Source organism: Portunus trituberculatus, chromosome 14 (assembly GCF_017591435.1).
Source record: "Portunus trituberculatus isolate SZX2019 chromosome 14, ASM1759143v1, whole genome shotgun sequence".
NCBI classification, from domain to species: Eukaryota; Metazoa; Arthropoda; class Malacostraca; order Decapoda; family Portunidae; genus Portunus; species Portunus trituberculatus.
Window position 1 is genome coordinate 907,951 of NC_059268.1, and position 5,855 is coordinate 913,805.

General features: G+C 41.9%; 1 long non-coding RNA gene across 1 annotated transcript; it reads right to left on the reverse strand.

The window, feature by feature from the left end:
* Positions 1-976: 976 nt before the first annotated feature.
* On the reverse strand, positions 977-4,062 carry LOC123503518. Its single transcript, XR_006674503.1, has 3 exons — positions 3,919-4,062; positions 3,108-3,221; positions 977-1,733 (listed from the first exon to the last, which is right to left on the reverse strand). It is a non-coding gene; the product is annotated as an uncharacterized LOC123503518 (long non-coding RNA).
* Positions 4,063-5,855: the final 1,793 nt, after the last annotated feature.

A 5,855-nucleotide genomic window follows, 5' to 3' on the forward strand; every position in this document is an offset into this window, starting at 1 on the left:
AGAGAGAGAGAGAGAGGAGAGAGAGAGAGAGAGAGAGAGAGAGAGAGAGAGAGAGAGAGAGAGAGAGAGAGAGAGAGAGAGAGAGAGAGAGAGAGAGAGAGAGAGAGAGAGAGAGAGAGAGAGAGAGAGAGAGAGAGAGAGAGAGAGAGAGAGAGAGAGAGAGAGAGAGAGAGAGAGAGAGAGAGAGAGAGAGAGAGAGAGAGAGAGAGAGAGAGAGAGAGAGAGAGAGAGAGAGAGAGAGAGAGAGAGAGAGAGAGAGAGAGAGAGAGAGAGAGAGAGAGAGAGAGAGAGAGAGAGAGAGAGAGAGAGAGAGAGAGAGAGAGAGAGAGAGAGAGAGAGAGAGAGAGAGAGAGAGAGAGAGAGAGAGAGAGAGAGAGAGAGAGAGAGAGAGAGAGAGAGAGAGAGAGAGAGAGAGAGAGAGAGAGAGAGAGAGAGAGAGAGAGAGAGAGAGAGAGAGAGAGAGAGAGAGAGAGAGAGAGAGAGAGAGAGAGAGAGAGAGAGAGAGAGAGAGAGAGAGAGAGAGAGAGAGAGAGAGAGAGAGAGAGAGAGAGAGAGAGAGAGAGAGAGAGAGAGAGAGAGAGAGAGAGAGAGAGAGAGAGAGAGAGAGAGAGAGAGAGAGAGAGAGAGAGAGAGAGAGAGAGAGAGAGAGAGAGAGAGAGAGAGAGAGAGAGAGAGAGAGAGAGAGAGAGAGAGAGAGAGAGAGAGAGAGAGAGAGAGAGAGAGAGAGAGAGAGAGAGAGAGAGAGAGAGAGAGAGAGAGAGAGAGAGAGAGAGAGAGAGAGAGAGAGAGAGAGAGAGAGAGAGAGAGAGAGAGAGAGAGAGAGAGAGATTTGAAACATTTTATTTTCCCATGCAACAAAAAATATATGTATATAATCACAAAATAATCTGTCATATTTGGGAACCCTTTTGAAGCAAAGATTTTTGGGCAACAATAAGAAAAGTAAAAAAAAAATAATAATAATAATATAAAACAATAAAATAGAAATAATTAATGAAATTGTCAGTATAAAACAGTAGATAATGTAGAGGATCCTGAATCAATGAAGTAATTTTACATGAAGTATTACCTAGCAATAGTAATGAAAGTAGTATTGGTACTAGTAATGATAACAATAGTAACAGTAGGGCAATGATAGTAATGCTAATATTGATCACACAATAATACACTATTACCAATAACAATAGTAAGTGTTGAGAATGAATAGTAAAATGTTGATAAATTACTAACACACGAGATGTGAAGTCGACGTGACAGTTAGAGTGACACCAAGATAATAATAATGGTAGTAATAAAAACGTTGATTACTAGACAATACTATACAATTGATTACAACACGGTGTCATACCCGCACGTTTTGCTGCTTCAAATCAACAGAGTGGCACACAAACTTGCCTTTATTGGCAAATATATTTTGCGTTTGGAGGATGTGGTGTGTTGCATCTTGTGGGGAACCTCTCTCCTAGTCACCTGCTGCTATAAGGTCCCCCCACCCCCACCCCAATCCCTGTTGTGTGAAGGCCTGTTCCAAGAGTCCCTCCTCCTGGCACATCTCTGCAGACGTATCATTTCCTCCCTGGACACTTGATTCTGGTGCAGATACACAGATGTTGGACTCTGCTCAAACTGTAGTAGTCCAGTTTCCAGCGCTGTCTGTGCTCTGTGCTTCAAGAAGGTGGTACTCTTCAAACGTCCAGAAGACTCCTCTCTGCCGGCGGTCGCTTGATTTCGGCCTGGAAACAATAGAGAGGTTACAGAAATGATGCCGAACATTCACTACTGAATAACACCACACACACTACACACTCTCCACACACACACATACACCACAAACAAAGAACACAGGCAGGCAGGCAGGCAGGAGAGAGAGAGAGAGAGAGAGAGAGAGAGAGAGAGAGAGAGAAGAGAAGAGAGAGAAGAGAGAGAGAGAGAGAGAGAAGAGAAGAGAAGAGAAGAGAGAGAGAGAAGAGAAGAGAAGAGAAGAGAGAGAGAGAGAAGAGAAGAGAAGAGAGAGAGAGAGAAGAGAGAGAGAGAAGAGAAGAGAGGAGAGAGAGAGAAGAGGAGAGGAGAGAGAGAGGAGAGGAGAGGAGACGAGAGAAGAGGAGTTGAGACGAGACGAGATGAGTCGAGACGAGACGAGACGAGACGAGACGAGACGAGACGAGACGAGAGATGAGGGGAGACGAGACGAGACAGAGAGGAGACGAAACGAAACGAGGGAGGCAGAGGAAACGAGACGAGACGAGAGACAGAGGAAACGAGACGAGACAGAGAGAAACGAGAGAGAGAGAGAGAAACGAGACGAGAAGAGACGAGAAGACACGAGATAAAAAAGGAGACAAGACGAGACGAGAAGAGAGAGACGAGACGAGAAGAGAAGAGACGAGACGAGAGGAGAGACGAAAAGAGACGAGAGAGAGAGACGACACGAGAGAAAGAGAGAAACGTGACAAAAGAGAGAGAGACGAGACGAGACGAGAGAGAGAGAGAGACGAGACGAGAGAGAGAGACGACACGAGACAAGAGAGGACACGAGACAAGAGAGAAGACGAGACGAGAGAAGAGAGAGACGAGACGAGACGAGACGAGACGAGACAAGAGAGAGACGAGACGAGACGAGACAAGAGAGAGAGACGAGAGACAAGAGAGAGAGACGAGACGAGACAGAGAGAGAGAGACGAGAGAGAGAGAGAGAGAGAGAGAGAGAGAGAGAGAGAGAGAGAGAGAGAGAGAGAGAGAGAGAGAGAGAGAGAGAGAGAGAGAGAGAGAGAGAGAGAGAGAGAGAGAGAGAGAGAGAGAGAGAGACGAGAGAGAGAGAGAGAGATGAGACGAGATGAGACGAGATGAGACGAGCGAGAAGAGATGAGACGAGCGAGAAGACACGAGATGAGAGAGAGAAGGAGACAAGAGAAGCGGAGACGAGACGAGAGGAGACGAGAGAGACCCAAGATGAAAGAGAAGAGACGAGATGAGAGAGAGGAGACGAAGAGAGAGAGAGAGAGAGAGAGAGAGAGAGAGAGAGAGAGAGAGAGAGAGAGAGAGAGAGAGAGAGAGAGAGAGAGAGAGAGAGAGAGAGAGAGAGAGAGACCAGGCACCACCACCACCACCTCGCTGACTGGTGACGCTTGTCTCATCATTGCTTCACCCTGCAGGAACGCTCACTGTGCTTCACTTGTGACACCACCACACATTTCATCAACCTCCTGCCACCCATAACTCCTCTGCAACATGCAATACAAGTTAATGTCTTTATAGGTGACACACACACACACCTTTTCTTATTTATATAAATGATATAATCAAATCCAGCTCAAAAGTTACTTTCACTCTGTATGCAGACGACATAAACTTGCTTACGAAAGACAAGGACATACACACTCTACACTCAAACATGACCTCAGAACTACATTTAATAAATCAATGGATAAAACATAACAAACTAACACTCAATATAAGTAAAACTAATTATATTTTTTTCCAAAATCGGTCAGTAAAAAATCATATCCAACCAATACTTCTTCAAAGTCACTCTGCAATGTGTCACTCAAATAAAAAAAATTAGGTGTATTTATTGATGATAACCTTAATGTATGCATGAAACTGTCTAGGATGTGTGGGATATTGTACAAGATACGGAATCAACTCACAACTGAAGCCCTACTGAGTATTTGCTATACACTCTGCTATCCTTATTTTATTTATTGTGTCTCAGTTTGGGCCTGCACTTGGCCGTCTTTCATAAATAGATTAAAGATAATTAGAAAATAATTTTGCGATGTATATTTTGTATGGGTAAATTCGACTCAACATCCACACTTTTTTCTAATCATAAACTATTGAATTTCTTCGATATTCATAAGTGTTTTGTCCTTTTCTCCATCTTCAAATTCATTAAAAGATATCCAAATAATAACCTACTTAAATGTGTAGATTCACCGTATGCAACAAGAGGTGGGAACTTGAATTTGGAGTGCCCGCAATTCCGCACACAGTTATTCAAGCACAGCATATTTTACTTTGGTCCACAGCTATGGAATTCCTCGCCTCCTAATATAAAAGATATTACTAGTATCAGTTACTTTCAGTTTAAAAGAAAACCAAAGAACATTTCCTTAGATGTTTATAACTAGCAGCTTGCAGTCCATCATTTATTTGTATTGTATGATAAATTTACTTTAAAGCTGGATATAAATTATTCAGGAAGTATATATATATATATATATATATATATATATATATATATATATATATATATATATATATATATATATATATATATATATGTATGTGCACAAGTATTTATATAAATAATGTGTTCGCATGTACGTATAGTGTGAACGTGATTGGGTAAAATATGACTTATTCTTATACTTCTATAAATATATTGCCAAGTGAAGTCTTCCAACAGAGTCACCACATAGTTTAATAACTCCGTTTATCAGGGAGCCTTGGCTCGATAGACCATGCCAATGAACACATCTGTTTAACCAATATATATGTACATGTAATGAAATGGCAATTTTACTTTACTTTACTTTACACACACACACACACACACACACACACACACACACACACACACACACACACACACACACACACACTATTTGATAAATGTTTGTTTCAATGTGCATAGTGTGTGGCCAGCCAGACGCGTCCTGACATTGTATGGTGATGTGAAGGTGTGGTGTTGGCGGCTCAGGCTACATGTCTTGAAGTGACGCTTGGCAACTCAAGGCGAGTGAGTCCATCATGTCGCACACTCCAAGACGTTGTTATCGCAAATCCTGTAGCTAACAGTGCTGCCCATCTCTCCAGGTGTCCTTACAACAAACTTTGACTTGACGTTAGGCTAATGAAAAATACTGAAAACTGTTCACTAGGAATTATAAGTCAATCTTCTCATGTTTATTATCGTAGTGTTTTTAGTGCTTAGCTAGACCTCCTCCTCCTCCTCTATCTGCCTACCTCTCCATCTATCTGTTTGTTTATCCAACTGTCCATTTACATATCTATCATCCCATCAAAATACCCGCTTATCTATCTATCTTCACACAAGCATGTAAATACCACCACCACCACCACCACCCCTACACACACACACACACACACACACACACACACACACACACACACACACACACACATCCCGTACACACTTAGTGAGAGAGAGAGAGAGAGAGAGAGAGAGAGAGAGAGAGAGAGAGAGAGAGAGAGAGAGAGAGTGTGTGTGTGTGTGTGTGTGTGTGTGTGTGTGTGTGTGTGTGTGTGTGTAATTCACTGTCGATCTCACAGTCCAGCCAGTCTTCCCTCATTACGGAGCGAGCTCAGAGCTCAGGCACAGACCGATCTTCGGGTGAACACTGAGATGGATGGATTTTAATTTTAGGCGCCGCAACATCAACGGTCATATGGCGCCGCTACGATATTTTACTTACTACAATGTAGTTTATAAAACTAAAAGAAATTAAAAAGATAAAATCAAAGGTAACAAAAATACTAAAACTACAATAAAATTCAATAAAACATTAAAAATACATATAATAAACTTAAATAAAATGCATAAAATAGTTAAAACAAGTGAAAACGATAAAATTAATGGTAATTAAAACAAAAAGCTACAATAATATACATAAAACATTAAAATACATATATTAAAATTAAATAAAATCACAGCTTTGGGAGAAGGCCAGCTTCTCCCAAAAATCTAAAACGTCATGGCCTTGGGCCAGACACTTTGGTCCAAGGACCTTTGAGATATAATAGACACCGCTATCTCTACCGCGACAGCGGTAGAGGTAGCGGTGTCGTAACTCTATCAAACTAGGGCACTCTACCAATAGGTGCCGCACGGT